The 23,071-nt window shown below is 32.3% G+C and overlaps 1 long non-coding RNA gene and 1 pseudogene across 2 annotated transcripts in view; both read right to left on the bottom strand.

Annotated features, from left to right (window-relative positions):
* LOC149568247 (bifunctional fucokinase/GDP-fucose pyrophosphorylase-like) overlaps window positions 1-2,752 on the bottom strand; it is a 106,859-nt pseudogene extending 104,107 nt beyond the window's left edge. Inside the window, exons 1-3 of the transcript XR_016362528.1 lie at window positions 2,386-2,752; window positions 2,019-2,067; window positions 1,832-1,881 (exon numbers count right to left, since the gene is read on the bottom strand). The product of XR_016362528.1 is annotated as a bifunctional fucokinase/GDP-fucose pyrophosphorylase-like (transcript). The remainder of the gene's footprint in view (window positions 1-1,831; window positions 1,882-2,018; window positions 2,068-2,385) is intronic.
* Window positions 2,753-4,837: 2,085 nt separating this feature from the next.
* Window positions 4,838-9,109, bottom strand: LOC149568246 (uncharacterized). The gene is made up of 3 exons (XR_016362530.1): window positions 8,347-9,109; window positions 6,513-6,562; window positions 4,838-5,539 (listed from the first exon to the last, which is right to left on the bottom strand). It is a non-coding gene; the product is annotated as an uncharacterized LOC149568246 (long non-coding RNA).
* Between the last annotated feature and the right edge of the window lie 13,962 nt (window positions 9,110-23,071).

Raw genomic sequence — 23,071 nt, 5'->3', positions numbered from 1 at the left:
AAGTTATAGTAGAAAATTCATATTTAATTATTTATTTGAAATAATAATACCCAAAAATATGCTCACATCTGGCCCCAAGTCTAGTTTTTAATGTATAATTATACTAAAAAAATATTATCATTTGATTTTGATTAAGGTGGTTAGACATATGTCTACTTTTTATTTTTGCCCAAAATTTTTTGTAGTACTGCACTAAAATCCAAAATTTTGACAAATCAAATTATTTTTTTCTCCAAATAAGGCCTAGTACTTTAAAAATTACATTCAATTTCCTATAGATTCTTTTATTACAACTTTTTGATATAAAGCCCATAACTATTTTAAAATTACGTGTCAAGTTAACATAACCCCTGATTTGTTGTTTTTTCACTACCACTTAAGGCCATAATTTGGTTGACCATGATCCTACAGATTCTTTAGACACTTGAAAATCCCACCAAGACCCTCTCATACATTCTTCTATAACAACTTAATGAAAAATTCTAAAAAATCAAAGAGGAAATGAAATATAAGAAAAGAATAAAACAAGATGACATGTGCACCTAATGCACAACTTGGTTGTACATAGTCTCCACAATATTCCATCCATGGAAACTTCTTTGATTATGAAACCCTATAGTTGTGAGAAGAGAAAGAGTATAGAGGTGAAGCTATAACTACGTGCCTTATGAAAAAGATTCTTAAGAAGAAGAGGTGAATCTTGTACTAATATGAAAAAGAAATAGTTTATGAAGAATCTTATGAAAAAAGTACAAGATATAAGATTCTTTTATTATGGAAAAGAACCTTAAGAAGAAGAGGACTAAACCAACCTTTGGGTTGTGGTATGAGGTAATGGAAGATTTGCCTCTAGAGGGAAAAAGATACACGATACAAAGATAATACATATTACTAATCAACAAGATCAAGCTGCAACTGAGGTGCCACAACAAGATGTTCCTTCTACACCACTGAAAGAGAAGACTTTGAAGCTATAAATACAACAACCAAGGGTTCATTCTATCATGAAGGATCCCATACTTCCTTACATGCCTCTTACAACATCCTCAAAGACCATTTGGTTGGCTAAAGAAGTGAAACCAAGAAAGATAATTTATATAAAAGAGGAGTCTGTGGATATGTTGGTTTTAGGACAATCTTTCCATAAGGGAGAATTAAGCTGAGTTGCACAAAGGATGTCATATGTCACAAAATATGACATCAATAGATTGAAAACATAGGTTGTTGTTCCACCTCCTAGGGTGAATATATCAAACATTACTCTTGATGATTATGTCATGGAGGAGGTTGATTCAAGAGAACTCACAAGAGAAGGTGGAAAGGCATTGGTTGCTTTGGGTTTGAAATAATTATTAAAATATATAGATTGCAATGAGACCCATATCCAAGCTTTAAAAAACAAATAGCATGTTTTGAATGATTTCATTTCAAAGGCAATATTCCTAAGAAATCGATATTGTTCCCTAACCTCTTGTCAAATCAATGGATCGCACTAAGCTTACACCACATAACACTAAGTATTTTGGTTCCTATCATCATGGTAATAGTTGCATTAGATTTCAAGTATCTATTTTAAGATCTTATAAACAAAGGAATGATAACCATTAAACACATGCATGGATCCACTTCTCCACTTAATTATTTTAAATTTATGAAAGTAAATTATGTGTATCTAGAGATTGTTTGTCTTTCCCATATTACATCAAATGACGAAATTATACATGAAAAAAGAAACCAAATAATACAACATTGATATGTTGGTTCTTCTAGAACATACATCTCTAATAATTCCTACATCATCCATGAAAATAATATACTCTAGAACATGTACCTTGTAACACATGTTCTTTGGTGAAGTAGGCTATCTCAGCTATCTAGGGACTGCAAGATTATCAATGGAAAATACACCTATTTCAACTTGAAATGTGAAGAAAGAAATGATCTTAAATGATGTGTGACAAAATATTCATATTCATGTGGATATGTGTGACAAAATATAACAAAAAACAGTTCCAAACCTGCAAAAGTGACAGCATTTTCCCATCTTCTGGTGTATGTCATTTTTCCCTTGCATCCAAAATAAGATTTTGTCACTTTGAATCAAGAATGCACATGTAGTTACATTTTATATGCATGGACAATAGGTGGAGCTAAAAAAATGCACCACATTTACGTCTATTAAATTTTTAAAATTATAGACCATCATGAACATTAGAACTCTAGTTGCTACGGGCAAGAGAATGTCCTTAGCAATAACACATAGAAAGTCTTGATTTGCTTGCATGTTGAGGACATTACCCTTGCCTATAAGAGTCAAATGTACAATTTTCGTGATGGTCTATAACTTAAAATGCCTAATTAAAGACCTCTAACAAAAATGCCAACCTGTTGCATTTTTCAGCTCCACTTGATGTCCTATGCATATGGATTGAGATTGCATATTGAACTATGACCTCCTTTTGGATTTTCTGAAATGAAGAGATTGACACAGTTAGTTGTCATGCAATCATAGGTTAATTTTGAGCTCCACTTGGTTTCGAGAATAGTTAAATATTCTCTACTAATCAGGGCCAACGACATGAAGTAGAATCTCATTTGGCCTCACCCCCCACCCACACTTAACATCTAAATTCCTCGTTAACGTCTAAAATTCATTATTCTATTAATAAAATGTAACATTCATGAATTATCACATGATAACATTCATTAACACATAAGTTTCATTAGAACATTAAAACATAAGATTCATTTAACCATTCAATAGAACATAATTAAAACATAGAGACATAAACATCGGTCATTATCAAATAAGTTACATAAATGAGAATCATATCTTTTTGTCTTTTTCTTTTTTTGTCCTTCCCTTTATTGTTGCAGAGGCATATCCATGTTGTCATTGACATTTCTTCTCACCCATGTACGTTATCTCATTGTCCTTTGCAAAGGTGGGTCAAATGCAATAACAAATAAAAGGGTTAAATTTAAAAAAAATTGAGACTTCAAAGAACATAAGTGTAGTGCTCTATACCTTGTCCAACTACATCATCTTGCCTGATGAATTGAACCTCAACACACTCATCAAGAACAGTCTCTACATCCCCTACAACTACAATACAAGATATTTTCTTAATCCCAATGCATATTACAGTTAAATTTGTATTATCATACCAAACTCAATTTAAAATGTTTACTTGTATTAATGATTCAGAAATCAAAATTCAAATAGAAAATATACTACAATGCACATTCGAATCGACGCCTCCATGGTGCTCGGATGGTGTATCACGATTGGCTAACTGCAATCCAATGTAAATAATTAGTATATTTATCAATAATATATACATTTAAATACAAGACAAATATTGAGAAATGTTAATCATTCATTTTAATACATATAAATATATTCACTTTAAAGTTTTAAACAAATATATAATTATTGTTTCCTTAAAACAAATATACCGACTTATATTTTTGGAGCTTAATATCAAATGCAGTAATTGCTAAAGTATTCAATTTGAAATAAAAATCAATTGATATATTTATCCCATCGATAGATCCAGTAGAAGAACCTTGCACACTCATTGCTTGGAGTCATTAAGCCACAGTTGTATAGCCTTGTCTGTAGGCTATTTTCTTGTCCTCTTCAGAAATTATTTGTTTAAACTCCAAAGTCTACATTTTTGCTTCGTATCATGATTTTTTTGTACTGAATTTCATCAAAGACCAAATTATTTACAATTTATAAATATTTGCATATAATTTTTTATTTACTTATACTTATAATTCGTGCAACAAGTTTTGAATATCCACCTGAGTCGAGCTTGTGTTGCCCATGCTTCTATTTTCTTGTTTCAGTTTCCTTTGACGTGTCAGGCAACCTATGTGAAGTTTGAAATATGTTAGATTGCGTAATTATTAAGAGTAATTAGTACATAATTTAATTCTTAATATTATGACATCTTCTTTCCTCGAGTGGTACTATTTCTCAACCATGTCTTGCGCTTTTCTCGGTGGCATCTTTTTTAAGATTCTCCCACTCAATAATAGGAATATATGGGGGCCACTCATAATAAGGGTTGTGTTCCATTTGTGTCCTATAGTTGTACATAATATACTTCATAGCTTGGCCCACTTTCTCAAGGAGCTTAAATTTTTGAAAGACGTTGGGCACAAAAAGTGTTGTCATAGCATCAACGAGTTTTGATTAAAGAAATTGTTAGATTCTTAAATGAAATGAAGCTAGCTTTTAATTTACTTGAAAAAATGGATCAAAGGAAATCTAACCTAGCAATGAAATCAAAAGATGATACCTTGTGCGTATGGTCAACCCAAATATGTGCAAGCATTCATCATCAAGTTTTTCATAAAATACATTATTCCCTGCAAAATAATAATGGGATTAGTAGATATTGCAAGGGACTATACGTGAGGTTAGTGAATTTGATTATGAGTACAAGATTGTACAATACAATAAATGATCAATCTTTAAAGTACCTAGAAGTTGGGCTATTCTCAAGGGAAGTCTATCTTCATTGCTCACGAGCAATTGATCATAATTATTTAATGTTCTCCTACATCTAATGCGGGTACATCCAAGAATGCCCTCATTGCCTCTTGCATAAATTGAATCCAATATTACAAAATTCCCCTTAAGAAATAATAGTTCAAGTGAAATAAACACATGAAAAATGAGAGAAAAAGAGGAATCTACTTACCAATAGGCATTGCCATCGCATCTGTGGCCATGTTATGTGTTACCGACATTGCAATCGACATTACCTCTATGGTTTTGTTCCTCATAGCAGGCGTTGTACTAAACATAGGATCAATGCTAGGTGATGAAAAATAAGATTGTTAGAGCATAAAAAAACAAGATCATTAGAGTTATTAAAAAAAATATTGTTCAAGGAAAACACAATTGTAGGATAGAACATGTGATTTAATTGAACCACCTAAAGTATCTACATTTGAGGCATGCCCCTTTAAACTATTATGCATCCTCTATAAAAATAACACATTCATTTTACTTTATGACATAAATAAAAGAGTATATTATAAAACCCATTATTGAACTTTTCTTATAATTAAAAACTACATTAATACTTATTGTATAAGTCTAAACTAGGTGCATCAACTCATCCTCTCTCATCTATATTTGAGAAGTCTGAGGTTGAATTGATGCCAATTGAGTTAATGCTCTTGATACTGCATGAAGGAACTTTTGTAGTGCAACCATAGGATCAACGACTGACACAAAATCAACAATGAATGGATCCTTCTCATCATGCGGCTCCTCATGGACTACTTGTTCCTTTCCCTTTTCCTAATCAACACTCGTTTGTGAGAACAATATTATTAGTGTTATATGTAAAATCAATCCAAAAAATTAGTGAAGAATGAAACATAATAAAAAATACACATTAACATATTTCTTGTATCTAATTTGTACAACAACAATGAGTTTCACCTATTGGGAAGAAGTCTTGTGAGAGCCATCATCGTCGTGCATATTGTGTAGCTATTTATCCATACTATAACCCTATATTTAAAAAAAATCATTGAGACATGTTAAAACACGTGTTATTATTTTACGTTAGCAAAAAAAAAAAAAAATTTAATGGCATATTGGATTCATTGATTGGAGTTGATTTTAAATGTGCATAGAATGTATCACCTCACCCATGATAGTGGTTTTGTTTGTATCTATGTGATTCAAATTGTAATTAGTAAGAAGCTCTTTGCCTCCACGTATTGATTTTATCGCACATTCAAATACGTGATTTCCCTTGCGTGCCTCAAATATGCAATTGGATCACTTCTTAGTTGACGTAGGTCGTGTACTATTTATAAAATCTGTAATATTCTCTAATGTTATTCGCCTTCCGTCAATGTATATAGCTACTATTTTACTTTGTTCACTTGTTTTTTATTGTATATAATTTTTCATGAGTGCATACCTACACATACTTATTTTATATCTAACAATCTGCATCCAACTACTGTAATCATATAAAGGTCTGACATACTCCGTCAGTTAAACAACCTTGTTGCAAGAGACCTTTATACCATCCATGGAAAATAGGCCCAAACCATGTAATGAGGATGGTGTTATGCAATACATCATCTCTCCAACACAAAAATAAGCATTTATTGGAGGAAGTTCATTGGGGACCCATTGTTTGTGTAGATATTTGTACCTAAGGGGCACATTGGAGTTGCCTTCACTCTCATCATCATAAAAACATGACCCCCTTGAGCAAGGAAAAATTTCATGCGCTTATTGAATTTCTTTCTAATATTTTGACCTTGAGTTGATCTCCTTGATTTAGACATACTAGATATCTCACTTTCTTCTTCTATTCCTACATTTTCCTCACTTGAGGAAGAAAAATCTGACAAATACATATTCACTGGTACATGCACTCAATGAAATAAAAGGGATAGGTAGCAATGAGAGATAGATTTTACAAATGGTAAAAACATTAATCTCTATGGGGTGTACTAACTTGTACCTGATGATCCATGAGACTGTGTGGGATGCTCGTGAAAGGGCTTCGAGTTTCTGCATATGTAAATCAATTGTCTTATGTTAGCTAAAAAAATCATGATATATATACTCTAAGTTACATCGAATATTAGCATCACATATGAATTATATAAACATTAAAAGGTACATGACAAGTTAATCAAATTAATCATTGATCTATTAAGAACTGAATATTGAATAGCATGGGCATTGATCACATTACTATACATTTCTTTCTTGTCATTGATAATCAAACCCCCCTTCAATGTTAGGTAATAACCCCGCCCCCCCCCCCCCACATTGATATTATTCTTCATCCATCTCATCATCAGGATCATTGTCGTCATCGACATCACCACCACCACTATTGTGGCTATGGTCATCATCATCATCATTGTCATCATCATCATCATCATCATCATCATCTCGTCATCCTCTCCTTATTATCATCATGATGATTAGAAGAAGCATCATCACTGTGATCGATAGAAGCATCAGGAGGATGAGGAGCATGATCGACTAACTCTCAATTGTGATCCACTTCTTCCTCTTCCTCAGTATCTTGTTCTTCCATTGCATTATACCTTATCAACCTTCCTCTTGGATCATGTCTAATAACAAATGACCAACCCAGTTTATGTGGAACCTCTGAGTACAATACCTGCTCACATTGGCTTGGAAGAACATAGGGTCCATCCCAACTGGCTCAAACAACCTTGTATTAATCATTGGAAATCCATTCTCATGCTCAATGAAAATTCTACCAAGATCATTTTGATTGAGTCATAGTCTGTACCATTTGATGATGAAGAGAACTAATTTGAAGGAATTAAAGTCATAGTCAAGTATATCAACTAATTTGAGACTCTCGAGGATGTAAGTCATTTCTAGATGAAATATTGGTCACCTAGAAGAATGCACGTATCCAAGAATCACAAGTTATCTTTGTGTCATCAAACTTTTTGATGCAAAATTTATAACCATCACATAACATAGCCTTGTGGTGTTTCACCTACAATATTGTCAAACATGTATAAATTATTGCATCACAAGTTCAAAAACATATGGTTGATTATCAAACTTATAAGTACTTGGAGATCTCTTAAACCATATGCTAAATCTATTTCCTTTTGTTTAAGATTGGGATCTCCATTACAATGAGCTTGTATAACCAATGAAGAGATGGATTCTCATTATAATCTATGACCAAAATGTTGACATCGTTCAATTTATACCATCATCCAATCTTTGATTGTTTGCAATAAACAAATGTATTGCATCCCACTCTTTAGAAACTATACAAAAGTAAATAGGTGACTTACAACAAATTTATTTTGAAGATTAAGAATTAGTTAACTACAATAATATCTCATTATTTATTACCTTCCACTTTCTAAATCTATCATTCCCCACCAAGTACTCCCATTTAATTTTTTAATGGAGTTGAAATCCCAAATGTAATCTATATAGGTCTTTATTGCAAGATTAAGAAGATATTGAGTAATGTTTACCATCATCTGGTATACCATATACCCCTCAGGATGTGCTCTTTATCAAACCAAACTCTTCAAATATTTCAAGTGTCTCTCAACCATCCACATTGACCTAAGTTGTGTTCTTGTGCATTGAAAAAGTTCAAGGTAAACACTTTTGCATTTCACACATTAGTCAACAAATTCTTTTCTTCCAATATTTTATATCTTCTTTATGTATTTCTTTAGATGACAACCACCTACAAGGAATTCAAGAGAAAAATATATAAATACAAGACTTTAAAATATATTACTTGTTTGATATATTGAACAAATATCACTACTTACCTTGTGTATTTCCAAGATCATATATCACTTGTTTGATATTATTGTCGAAGTTGTCTAGGAGCGGTAGGGGTAGCACATACTGCAACAATTGTCAACTGATTATTTCATTCTTTTCTAACGTAATACAATAAAAATTAAATGCAGTTTCAAAAATATATTGTAAATAAGAAACACAGTGATTTACCTTGATAAATGTATGCCAATCATGCGTTTTTAGCCCTGACCCAAATTCACTTTTGGAAATCGAATTTTTTGTATGACTTATTGTATGGCATTACTCTGTTGCTCCGTTAATAACAAAGGAAGGGTACTTGCATTAATTCAGTCTCCATTACTATTTGATTCAATGATATTTATCAATGCATGATTGGAATCATGAATGTTACTGTAAATTTTGAGAAGTTTTTCTTTGTCATGCCTTCCATCCAATATTTTCCACAGTGTCTTTGTTATATTCTTTCCAATATGCATAGTACCTAACAAATGCACAATTTGTAGTTGCTCATAGTAGGACAACCTACTATATTCTCTGGGATAACATTTTAGTCCCTTTGTAAGGTGGTCAGTGATACCTGGACAACCTTCATGATCATCAATTACATAATTAACAAACAAAATACAATCAAAACATATAATTTCCAAACATAAACCATTAGATGGAGCGATACTACCTCAAATTCTATTATATTCCAACTGTCATAAGTGAGGTTTCATTCTTCATGGCTTTGATGTAGTTTCTTCTTTCTCATTGAAAACATATGTTTCAACACTTCAATACTTATGATTTCTATGGAGGAAGATCCTATACTCATCAAACACCTGCATTCTTAAACTTTTGGAATGATGAGATTTCATTTTTGAAACACACATTGGACATGCAAATTTTTCCTTTATTTGAAGACCTACAAGATAATGATACAATTGGATTAAATATGTTAATTTTTAGAATTAGTATTATCACGTACAACTAGATTTCAACATAACATACCATAGAAATGTGTCAACCCCGGGGCATCATGAATTGTCCACACAAGCATTGCATATAATTGATTTTTTTTTGTCCAATTGGTCTAGAGATATCATATATAGTGAAACAATTCCATAACACCAACAACTCGATGATAAGAGATGCAATATATACATTCATATCTTTCACTTGGTACTTACCTAGTTGAATAAACAACATTAGATAATTGTTGCGGTTATTTCACTCCAAGACTTATAATTACACATAGATAACAAAATAATAATAAAATATCTAGAACAATCATTGCCAACCTAATGTTCTCCCTCTTTATTGACATCCGTGGAAGAAGGTTATTATTGATAACAAAAACAAGCCACACTGAGTAAATAGAGCTCATCTCTCCAAATGGATTGACACCGTTAGTTGGTAGAGAAAGCCAGAGATTTCGAGATTTTTCTTTAAAGTGTGGCCACTTTTCCTCTATGCCCATAAATGTTGAATCATTCAAAGGCATTTGAATAATGTCATCTCAACTTCTATTGCGTGCATGGTAATCCAAAAATTGTGCCAAGCTACTACACCTAAATAATTGTTTAAGACGTGAAATAATGAAGATGTAGCAAAGAACCTTGTGAGGTGCCTTTTTTATCACTTGATCATCTCGATATCTGTCCATATGGCATTCAAGGCATTCTGTTGTATTTTTGTGTTCTTTATGACAAATAACATGATCTTCAGGACAATAATCTATTGCTTGATACTCCATTCCAATATGTTTCATAATGGCACATAATTCTTAGTACAAGCAAGGGAGAACATTTGATGGTGGTAAAAAAAAGTCATTAGTATAAACAATATTAATGGTACATGTTTCACCTTTTACATACTATAATGATGTATATGACAAACCTTAGCATACATGACATTGTTATGTTGGATAAACCATTCGTAACCTTCAAATTCACCAACAACAATACATTAGAGAGAAGAGTTGATCGGGGTCCTTTATAAAGGGCCATGTATGCCTTCTCAAGTAGAGGTATATCATGGATGACCTCAATGTCATACTCGTCATAATCATCATCATCAATAGTAACAACACCTGCACCAGTACCAAATGTGTCATGGATCAATGCATTCGTACCATCATCTTCAAATGTGTTTTTTGGCGCATGATCGTCATCTTTCATGGGATCATGATCTTCTCCTTCAATACTCACACCTCCATATTCCCCCATATTCACACCTCCATGTTCCTCTAAGATGTGGTGGTCCATATCACGTACTACCCTGGAGAGATTGACCTATATAAAAATGATGATAATCAAACCCTTGTTCCGTGGTTCATATGTATATTATTTGCAAAAATAATATAACAAACAACTTACCAATGGATGATAATAAAACCCCCCTTCAATGTGACCATCCTCCCTACAATGTCTCTTAGTTGTTCTAATTTTGATTATTCTTCTCTTTAAGCCATTACAACTCTTGCAAGGACTATAACATTTGTCATTGCCTTCTCTTTAAAAGTTAGACAACAATCTAGCGATTGTCTCCCTATTTTGATCAAATTCCCTTGTATTATCTAACATGATCCTTCTTCACAAGAGTAACTTATTTTTGTACCCTTATTGAGTTGGTTGTACTTGCTAGATCTATCATTGATAAACCTTTCAACATATATATTGACATTAGAGTGAAAATCTTGAAAAATAATTTGACATGATGTTAATGTTTATATCTGAACATATGGTTTTGAAAGAAAACATTTGGTATACTTAATGTGTAAATTTGCAAAAATAAATGGACATATTGTAGTTAATGTTTATATCAATACATATGGTTTTGAAAGAAAAATTTGGTGTAATTAATGTGTATATCTACAAAAATATTGGACATGTACTTAATGTTTATATCTACACATATGGTTTTGAAAGAATTTTTTTGGTGAACTTAATATGTATATCTGAAGAAAAAAATTTGGACATATTATACTTAATGTTTAAATCTACACATGATTTTGAAAGAAAAAATTGGTATAGTTAATGTGTATATCTACAAAAAATATTGAACATGTTGTACTTAATGTTTATATATGCACATATGGTTTTGAAAGAAAAAATTTGGTGTATTAATGTGTATATTTGCAAAAAAATTGGACATATTGTACTTAATGTTTATATGAGCACATATGGTTTTGAAAGAAAAAATCGATGTAATTAATGTGTATATCTACAAAAATATTGGACATATTGTGCTTAATGTTTACACCTGCACATATGGTTTTGAAGATGGTAGAATTATTGAACAAGGTACTTCTTCACTAAACTGCATTAAAATCACCATGTATTTCTTCAATGAATTGCATTAAAATGTGCCTATAGGCTATAGGGCACTTGACATATAAATACAGTTTGACCATACGGTATCATTTAAGTACTTTTTGTTGTAAATATACATTGTTTTTGTGAATCCAAATAAGTAAGTTGGAAAACTTGATATAAAGATGAAATATATTTTGCATACACACTATATACGTTGTCTGCAAAAAACAAATGATAACTACAAAAACTATCATTTTTCATTTTTCTTCTTCTTAAGCACTCTTTCTTCTTGATCATGGAGTGTGATCAAACACAAAGAATTATCTATTTTATCACTCGTTCTTCTTCACATTTCTCACCCAATGATCCCATCTCACCCCTATAAATATGCTCCATTTATATCTCCATCTATCACATCAATACAACTCCCATTTCATATTGATTACTTATTTCGACTATCTTTCTCCCATTCATATGCCCTCACACATTTTTTAGGATTAATCACAGACAAAAATAATAGGTACATACTAATATAACCAATATCTAAAAATAATAAATCACACAGTAGAGAACACAAGACATAAAGATTTAACGTGGTTCACTCAAACCCTAAGCTGAGTCCACCAACAAGTCCAATATTATTATTATCCAATGATTACAATCCACTCCCTTATAGCTCAATACCACCGCAAGAAGCTACAATATCACAATACATTACGAAATCCCTAACCCTAAGCCATTTTATATTAGCTTTTGTCATTTACAAAATCAGGGCTAGAATAAGTCATCCAATAGAAAAATAGCAGCTGACGCCTTTTACAATATAGGGTCATTTTTGGCTTCAGGGGTGCTGCCCTCAAGAACCCTTGCGGCGATGTTGCCCTTTGACCCCACCTTGTACTACTATAGGGAGTGCACCTGGGGTGCTGCTCCCAAACCCCCATAGAAATAATTTGGGGAAAAACTATGCCAAATAAACCTCTAAGTGTAATTAGGTTCCACATCACAACAACATTTGATCATTTGAGAAAATAAACTATTTGATTCCTTCTTATATTCTTGAGGAAGGTCCTATTTGATTATGTTGTTGTATGAACTGTGTGTGGAGATTTTCAATGTGCAAACCATTCATAGAATCATCAGAGATTTTTGTGTTAGAAGTTCTTTATGTAATTTCAAATCTCAAAAGCATATTCTTCTCAAGGGTTCAATATATGCTCTATAGGAGCATGGCCTTTGAATATTGAATCAATGTATGACTGGTTGAATGTTGTAAGACATATCTATTGTGATAAGCATTGTGCATGATACTTATAATTTTGTATATTCAATATGTTGTTTAAAAAGCTTAGTGATTGATTGTTTATATTCTTCAATCATAAGCAAGAGAACATTATATTTGTTTTGAGAATTCAATAAAGGATCTATCTTTTGGGGGTTGAGTTTTTGGTGCAAGAACATCTAGGGATTGCTTAAGCAATCTAATTTTTCATGTTTTGGTTGTGTGGGTGTGATCCTTAGGGAATTTTTGGATGTGTTGGATATAAGGTCATGTTAACCATAGTAGTAGTACAAGTGAGCTATTGTTCATAAGGTCTTAAACCTTTTGGCTAGGTACAATTAGGGGCTAGCAAGTTGTAAATCCCTCTAAGCATGATGATGAAATCATCATGAGGTCAGTAGAGTCTGGGATGGATTGGGATATTGATTTTACTTTAGTTGACATTCTTGGTTGAGTTTGAAAAGCAATGGAGGTCATTTGGCTAAAGTTGAGAAAAGTTGTTAAAAAGATGTAAAAGTTGCATTGTGCAACTTTGCAACTTTGAAAAGTTGTTTGAGCAACATTAACAAGAAAGTTGCAATTCGATGGAGAAGAGACCTAAGGGGAAAATAACCACCCTATATAAGGCATGCCAAGACCTATGAACAAGCTTGGATGCTCATTGTACGGATTGAGTGTTTTTGCAATCAACATTTGGAAGCAATTTACATGTAGTTTCTTTGTTATTGATGGCAGTAGGTAGTTAGAAGTTCAAGATCCATGCTATAACTCATGTATCCTTTTGATTATAGGTTTTCTTGATTTAGTGTGTTGGTAGATAGAGATTTTGATCATTTTTTTCCTTTTGTGAAATTGTTTTGGTTTTACACTGTCGCTGGTTTTATCCAGGCAATTGATGACGATGGAGTTCTAACTCACTTTCCCACCCTCCATTTTGTATGGTTCTTGGGAATAGTAAGCAGACTCCATGTACATAATGAATACAAAAGTAAGGGCCCTCAACTATAGAGGAAGTATTTTTAAGGTCTTTCCCTAGGCAAGCCTATTGTGAGTCTAGCTAGGGAAGACCATAAAGTGATCAACGCTACTTGTAGAGGAGCAAAGCTAGAATCCAAATTCCTTTTGGACATGAAAGAAGGAATTCTTACCAACATTCCATGAAGTGGAGAGGATCATACCAATGCTGGAGCAAACCTAAACCAATCTTGATTGTTGGAGCAGCTTGTGAAGCCTAAAAAGCTTAATTTTCACCTAATTTGGATTAGAGCAATGGGTGGAAGGATATGACCTCAAGACCCCAAAAATCTTTAAGCAGATGACTAATGAACCAAGAAACCTAGAAAAGATTGCAAGGTTCCTTTGGAAATCATAAGAAAAAAACCCTATTTTCTCAGAATAGGAGACCTAATAGGGCCAATATACCTAATAAGGGAATTTGGTGAGATCGGATAAGAAACTAGACTAGGAGGGATATCTAACACCCCTAGTTGATTGCATTGGAGTCCCTTAGGACACCTTCACACCTCTGCAAGGTTGGCTGAAGCATATGGAGGATTTAGGCCTTTGAAGATGGTTTAAGGGCTATGACAAGTGAGCACGAATGCAACAAGAAGTGGAATGAGCATATAAAACATATTGGTAGGTAGGTTGTCTTAAGGAGACCAGGGGATCCTAGTAAACAAAGGGTCTTATAGGTGCTAGGGTAGGAGAGAAAAATACCTTAGAATTCTTCAAGAAGACCAAGAGCACGAGCTAGTGATTGGTTCATTCAATCTCCCTATCAATTTTTTCACCCTCAAATGGAGGGTTTTCCCAAGACAATGTATTGTGTCATTTGTTGTTGAGTTTATGTTTACCACATTCTTGTATTTTGCTTCAAAGCATTAACAAAACTAACCCTAGCTAGCAAGTTTTTGCTGATTGACTGAAAAAAATGAAAACATCAAGAAAGGAATTTTATATGGGAAACCACCAATTTATAAATCATATAGTTTCCATTGAATAGAGTGGCAACCAAAGTTTAATACAAAAACTTATGAACTAGTGAAATTCCCAAAATGGGTAAAGATGGGATAACTTTTGACATAATACCTTCACTTCGAAACCATAGAGATCATGGGTAACTCTCAAGTGTCTTTTCTAAGTTTAAAGCCAAATATGTAACAAATATGCTAAGAGAGGTAGAGATATTAATTAAAATTGATCCAAAGGTAAAATTCCTTTAATCATTAAAAATTATAATAGAAGAAGAAAGTTGGTATGTAAAACAAGAATTTCAGTAAGGGAGAATTTGTGAAGTACATATTTCACGACCTCATATATACATAGCTTTTTTCAGCTCTACAGAGATGGACTTGTCTTTTGTTGAGTCTTGTGAGTAGAAACTAGATCCTTATTGCAATATATAGAAACTATATCCTCCGCAATTAAGAGACAAACATGCATGACATGACTTATTTTATCAAAAGCAGTATCATCTATTTTTACCACTAGAAGGTTTTCATACACATCAGTTTTCAATTTCAAGTTGATTATAACTATGCTTAACTTGAATACAAAGAATATCCAAAGAAAAATTGATAGCATAAAAAAGGAACTTAATATGCATTACCAAAAAATGAGTTGTCAATAATTATTTTTTGGTGGAGGAAATGGAAAAATAAAGCTTCTTAACTACACTTGAGAAAAAATAAAGCATCAATCAAAACTGTCTAAGCAATGTAAGGAATGAAGAGCATACAAAAACAAGTGGCTAATGGAAGAATTGAATGATCAACAAGATGATTAGCATCGATCATCAACTTTTTAGCCACTTAGTATAATATAGTGGTAACAACTTCCTATTTGCAATATTGTCTCCGGATTCAATTGTGTCATTATTTTTAAATCAACATTTTGAATTACACTATGATCCATCATCAAGATGAGCATAACATAGAGCATAAGGAGTGAATGAATAAATTAACAAGGTCTTGTGTGACTATTTATTCACTCACTCCTTATGCTCTCTATTATGCTCATCCTAATGATGGATCATATAGTGTGATCCAAAATGTTGATTAAAAAATAGTCACATTATCAAATCTAAAAACAATATTGCAAATGATCTTGTGGATTCTGGAAATCTACTTGATCTTAACAACTTACTAACTAGTTAAAAGCTTCCCAAACTATGTTGGGTGATTACATACACAAAAGACAATTTCATCCTAGCAATTAAGACTTGGATCTCATTAATAAAAAATAAATAGCATTTCAGAGTAGTTGAAAATAACTTTTCAAGTCATACTAAACCTATAAATTAGTTTTGGGCCTTGAATTCACAACAATTAAACCCTATTATTGTGCTTGCCCCTGTTGTGATAAAGGTGAACTTAGTGCTCGCCTTGCTTACTAAAGTAGCTACCCAATTTACAAGATTGGTAAATAAGGAGAAACTAATCATTAGGCCCACAAATCCTCGTTTTTATTATTTTTCTTGTTAATCTAATTTTTCTCATTCAATAGAAGGAAATAAAGCATGTTTACTAGTTAATTTAATCACACAACTTCTCCTAATGCCAAATAGATCATATGTATGATGATAGATTCCAAATCAATAAGTTAATGCAGTCATCCAAGTTGGACAAATCTAGCTTTGGCAATTACAATATAATAAGATATGTTATTCTCAAACAAATAACAATGTTTGGCATTCCCTTTAATCATAATCTTACTCAAAATACAGTAACAATTCCATTTGAATTATACATATAAATATCAAAGATGCATAGTCATGGCTTATAATCAATGACTCCAGATTTGAACAACTATTTCCAATGTATCTTTCATACATCAATATGTAGTAAGGAAACACACAAAGAATTGAATGTTCAAAATAAAGAGGTACTTCCCAATATCCATTGTCCACGCTTCTTGTAGTATGCCTTTTTTTTACTGTAAACAATAATTTGAGTTATTCTAAAACAAGGAAAGTTCCTAATGTTTTGACTATCATGAATACAATGAGGTGTTCTCAAAATTATACTTTACTTTAATACTCGAAACTATAACTGATAACCCCTTACATTTCACAGAAAGTTAAGCAATTACATTGAAGCAACTCGTCTATCTCATTTGACAAGAATCATTGCAACAGTTCAATGTTAGGTAGCCCATCAAGTTTTTAATTGTTCACTAACGGTAGATGTGTATGTATCATGAATTTTTCATGATAAAATTGTTTTATTTGCTTCCTCATGGTTGCGCGAGGGTATAGGAATAATGTAGCAACATTGTTGACTGCATTCTTATCAAGACATATGTATATTAATCCTTAGGAATAGACCGCACACATAAGCCAAGAGAACAAGATTCCCAATATACACACAATTCTCTATGAAGATAATTTAATTGGTAAAAGACTCATCAAAATATTTAAGCTCCTATTGCAATTATCCTGTTCCAAATTGGATGTCATTTATCAATTAGTAGTTAGCCATGTGAGGGTGAACCTGAGCACCAATCAGTTTCTCACCAACAACATGATTTACGGACCCGATTGGCAATTACCAGATACTTCATAGTCATAAGATGCAATAGTTTCTGATGGTGTTTAACATTAGTTGAATTTACATAAATCCCTAGCCTCTTTTTATTGACAGGTGCAACAAGGTTAATTGATTATTTCCCAAGTCTAGTAAATACTCTTCTAAATAAAAGATTAGAAGAAACAATACATCAAATGTTATTTGTATATACATACTTCAAGTTTTGGTTGGTGTACTACACTTGATCAAGACTGACATTAATTAAAATAAAGTGTGCAGAAGAAAATTCATATGGGTGAACAAAAATGCATCTCCTGCCTGTGTAAAGTGTTGACGTAGAAATTGTTGAATTTGGATAAGGAAAAAACAATGAAATAAATGCAAGATGTGTGTCGTTGTCAATCACTTTTGGTTTATTCATCTCATGTTGAAATTATGGACTCCCTATTAAATCAGGCTAGATGAAGTTGCAAATAGATAGATCTTATCTCACCCAGCACGAGTATAATATTGACGATAGCAAGCGACAAGGACCGACCTGTCTAGCCAATCACCCATCCCAAAACCTCATTCGATGTGTGGGTTTTGCATAAGAAATGTTTCTTTTATCATTAGTGTAGGTGACCTATGCAATGTGAAAAAAACCCTAGTGATTCAGAACCCGAAGGAAATTAGGATAGGTAAAACTGCAATAGAGTATGTATTGCCTATCATGGGCTACTAACCTTTATATCCCCACTAAAAACCTTACACCGTCTAAACATTTTGTCTCATACATATCTTCACACATTGTCATAGAAAACTTCAAGGTGTTAAACAACTAAAGAGACATTAATAAAACTAATGTTACGAGTATTTTCACTTCCTTGCAAGACTCCAAACAATTGGTAGTTAAGAAACAACAAATAATAGTTTGGAAAAATAAATCTACTAACCTTTAAAAATAAACTATAATTGAAGTGCACTTATCTCTTCTTCTTGGCAACCACTATAGTTTCCTTGCTGTAGAATGAAATCACACAAGCAAACAAATTTTTTATTTAGAAACCCTAGCCTCTTTTTACCGCAATCTTCTTGCAATTTCCAAGTTTTTTTTCCCACCTTTGCAACTTCACCCTAACTCTTCACCCTAGCTCTGTGACATCAAATGAGTCATTCTTTTTCTTTTTTCTTTTGTTTATAATCATGTGAGCATCAAAATAATGAGGACACCGTCGGTATTATGACAACATCAGGAACATTTGCAAAAAAAACATAAAAATCACACAAATTCAACTCCTGTCCCAAATTGTCATTGCAATTTGACCCCAAATGTTGTAGTGTTCTCATAAATAATCAAGACTTTGAAGTTTGTGAGCAACATGTTGAAGTGCACAGCATGGTCATGTCATTACCAAAAACACATGAGCAAGGTTTTCCCAATCAGCCTAAGGTACAAGTGATTGATGAACCAATCAAAAAAATTGCAATTGGCAAGAAGAGTTTGGAGTTTGTTTGATCAAAGGGATGTCTTATTTGACATCTAGCTTGGTTCGAGGCCAACGAAAATCTAGACATTCCACATGTACTTGGACATAAAGATACCATGGAAGAAGTCAAAGAAGTATGTTTAGTTCAGTAGGAGCAATTTCAATTCATGAACCTATCTTGGAGCAGCAATACATATGATTCATCTCATAAATGTGAATTTGTTTATCATCAAGCATTGACATAATTGCTCCAGTTGTTTGTGTTCCATCCATATGAGGTTTCCTGTGAACATGTCAAGTACTACAAGGTGTTGAAAAAATGTAACTATTTTGTTGAGCTAGTAAATGGTTTCATCTACAAAGTTGCATTGTTGGCTATTTTTAATTAGGTAGGTTTGTCTTTGTTGTTTATAAGTGTGCTTGCACAAATTTGTTTTGAAACTAGGTCACATTTGAGTCTTTTTTCTTTTCTTCACCTGACTTTAGTCCAATGTAGTAGATAAAGGCACATAGAGGTCTGGATTCTACATTCCTCATTGTTTCTTCTTGAACAAATGAGGAACTTCCTTGTTAGAGCCAGCTATTGTTCTCAATTTTGGATTCACAAAATTGGGGCAACCCTACGCAATTTCCTTATGGATTTGTAGGAACATCCCCTTAGTTTTAATTTATTGATTAAGTATCATAAAGACAATTCGTTATCCCTAAATTGTACTCTATGTTTCTCTATCTATGTGTTCTTTTCAAGATTTCCATCGAGTTGAATCCCAAATTGTTTGCTAATTAGAATTTTTTCTTCTCTAACTACAAACACTTAATTTTTGACAAACTTTCATGTCTTTTCTTCATTTTTCTTTGAGTTGTAAATAGTTTTTTGTCTTGTTTTTGCCTTAGGTGAATAGCCCTTGAAAATCTACTCGTTTTGAGCTAACTTAGGTCGAAATCAGAGCTTTCTAATTCAAGTTATTAGAGGAAAAGTGGGGGCTTTTAGGACAACTACATATTTGGATAAAAAAATCTCATAGAAGTGAGTTTTTTATTGGTAGTTGCATGATATAAAATTATATTTAGTATCTAAAGTGGACTTTGTTATTCATTTTGAAATTTCAACTTATTCTAGTTGATTTGACTATAATTTTTAATGTTTTATGAAAATAGCCTATTTCAAAACCATTTTTCATGTTTTTTTTAAATTAAGGAAAACAAGTTTTGAAGGGCGCCTAAAACCCTTTACAGGTCAAAAAAAAATTCAATGAAGCCCAAACATAGAAACAACAATCTTAAGGTGAAACAAGTCGTCCACAATGCTCTACTACTTTTCATGTTACTTTATTAAAAACTATAGTTAGATATTAAATTTAATTACATAACACACCTAAATGTGCTTGAAGTGGGATTTTTCATTATTCATTGCATATATCAAAATGAAAATCATCATATGAAAATCCACTTCTAATAAATTATAAGTCCCATCATAATTAAAGTGCACTTTTAAAATGCAATAACATATTTTAATGTGTATAATAGGTTTCTAATATGCTTTTGTATATTTAAAAAATTATTAAATCAATATAAGTGGAGATTTTGAATCCATTTACATATGTTGCACATATAAGTTCATTTTAATGTTTTAATGCATTTAAGTGAAGTTTTTCAAACCTAATACATATGCATTTTATAATTACCACTTAAGTGGACTTTTGAGATCAATTTACATGTTATTATAAAATGCAAATACATGTTTTAAGTGAGTTTTCACTTAAGTAAACCAAAAGTGGTGTTTTTTTACCCTATTGCATATGTTTTTGGTAAAAGAAACCCCATTTCTATAAGCCAAAATTAGAAGTAGCAGATTTTGACCCCATTACATGTGTATTAAATGCTAAAAGAACATGTACATGCATTGAAAACCCCCATTTTTCACTTAAAGATCATAAGTGGTGATTTTTCATGCAATAACATGTAGTTTTAAACATGTTTTTCACTTCTAAAAATGTGTTTAATCAAGAGTGGTGATTTTAGACACATTTGTTTATCATTTAAACAAGCAATTGGCTTTTGAAAACCTGTTTTTATGGCTAATAGTGCATTAAAATCCAAAGTGGTCATTTTTCCAACCATTCCATATGTTTGAACATCTGAATGCAACCAAAAAGTGTGTTTTACTTCATAATATGAGATTATATTATCAAATACCTAAAAATGGCAATTTTTAGCCCAAAAACACATATTTTTACTCTCAAAACTTGACTTTTTGGGATGTTTTTCTCCAAAAATGGATTTTGCAACCTTTAAATACTCATTCTTGAGCATTTATTGGTCGTTGTTTATGATCTATAGGTCATTTTTACCTAAAATCAGCCAAAGACACATTGGCCTACTCAAAAAGAGAGTTTGTTGAGTGTTTTCTTCATTTCTCAACCCATCTAGAGCATGTTTTTGTTCAAAAACACCCTAGTTTGAGCAATTTGCACCATTAAAACATCAAGTGTTTGGATCAAGGTAATCTTGAAAACATTTCCTATCCTTCCTAGCTTGCTTGCAAGTCTTTTAAATTAGTTGATATGCTCCGGACATCATTGCTTGGTCAAAATGGTTGCTAAAATGATGCATTTGTTTGCTTTAACTTCCTAGATTTGGTAAGCTATGAATTTTGACTCATCTCTTACAAGGATTGAGTTGTGATTCGAAGTCTATTTAACACTTCATCTTGTAATCTATTTAAATCCAAGAAATCTCTTTTATTGCATTTTCAAAATTGTCACAAGTGTTTAAAACATCTTCTTCTTTTGCCTCTTGATAAAAGGATATGATTCCTTGTTCTTTTTCATAAGATTTTTTTTTGTATATATTTGTTATGCAACTCTCTTCATTTCCACTTTTAGATTTGCATGTATATTGCATATGCAGGGTTTCATTTATTGCATATACAGTCACGATAAACTCTTGTTGTAAGGAAATACAACTTCTTCATTTCTCCTCATATAAATGCAAGTGTAAATCCCACCAATATGCATTCTATGAACCTCTATATACTTGCCTTATGTTTGAAAAGGAATTTCCAACATCACCTATTAAAGTATGCTATGCTTTCATTTCACTATACTTTATCCATCATTTCCACATTTTTAAGCTCGATGTCCACATCTAATGAATCCATAAAAATCTTTTTTTGGCTTTTTTAGTAATATTTGAGTCATTCTGAGCTTGACCCATTTGTTCATTCGGTGTCACAAAAGTTCCAAGCCATATTCTATGTGTGATGCTCCCAAAATAACCTTGTTTCTAAGTTTTCCTCCATTTAAAGAGTTGGTTTTATGCATGCAAAGAAGAAAGGAAAACAAGAAACAAGCATGATCACATGATGGAGCCTACAAGGAGGTGAAATAATGATTACAAGCATAGAGTGCTTTCAAGCTAAAATAAGGTCAATGAACACTCAATGAAACTATCAAGGATGCATATTCATATTCTAGTTCAAGATGCTTCCACCAAACCTGAGCACAACAATCATAAAACATTAGGCGTCTTGTAGGAACATGAAGACCAATCAAGCTTGATGAAATAGAATTTGTCTTGTAGAGCACTTAGAATATTATTTGTGATTGACATATTACATGTGATGGAGAAACATGATGTAATTGCATGTGACATGTAATCAAGTTGCAATCGCATTAGGCATGTAATTTCGAATAAGTCAAATTAGTTAGTTAGAAGTTTTTAGAGAATAACTCAAGGTGGTTGAGAATTTCTCTTTTTTCCTCCACCTTTCCCTCTCATATTTTCTTATATAAAGGAGGGAGCTCATTGTAAATAATCATCTTTTGACAAGGCAAGAAAATTACGCCAATTTATACGTGCACTCTAAGACTTTGTGTTTGGATGTAAATCTAAATTGCTATCAATAAAAGAAACAACTTGCTTTCAAACTTTGTGTTGATTCAAGGTGTTATGTAAAGAAATTTTTTGGATATTGATTATGAATTTTGAAGCTTTGATCAAGAGGGATTTGAATTTAATCATGCAAACTTTGAGCTATCTATTGCATTTAGAGCCAATTTGAACTTATAAAGACTTTGGTTTGCAAGAGGATAAATTGTAATAGGTAGCAATGGTTGTAATCACTTAGAGTTGAAGACTTTGAACTTCAA

The sequence above is a fragment of the Cupressus sempervirens genome, chromosome 3 (assembly GCF_028749045.1).
Source record: "Cupressus sempervirens isolate cs-2001-9-10 chromosome 3, ASM2874904v1, whole genome shotgun sequence".
Classification (NCBI taxonomy): domain Eukaryota; kingdom Viridiplantae; phylum Streptophyta; class Pinopsida; order Cupressales; family Cupressaceae; genus Cupressus; species Cupressus sempervirens.
The sequence above is the reverse complement of the archived record's forward strand: the minus strand, read 5'-3'. Positions and strand labels throughout refer to the sequence as shown.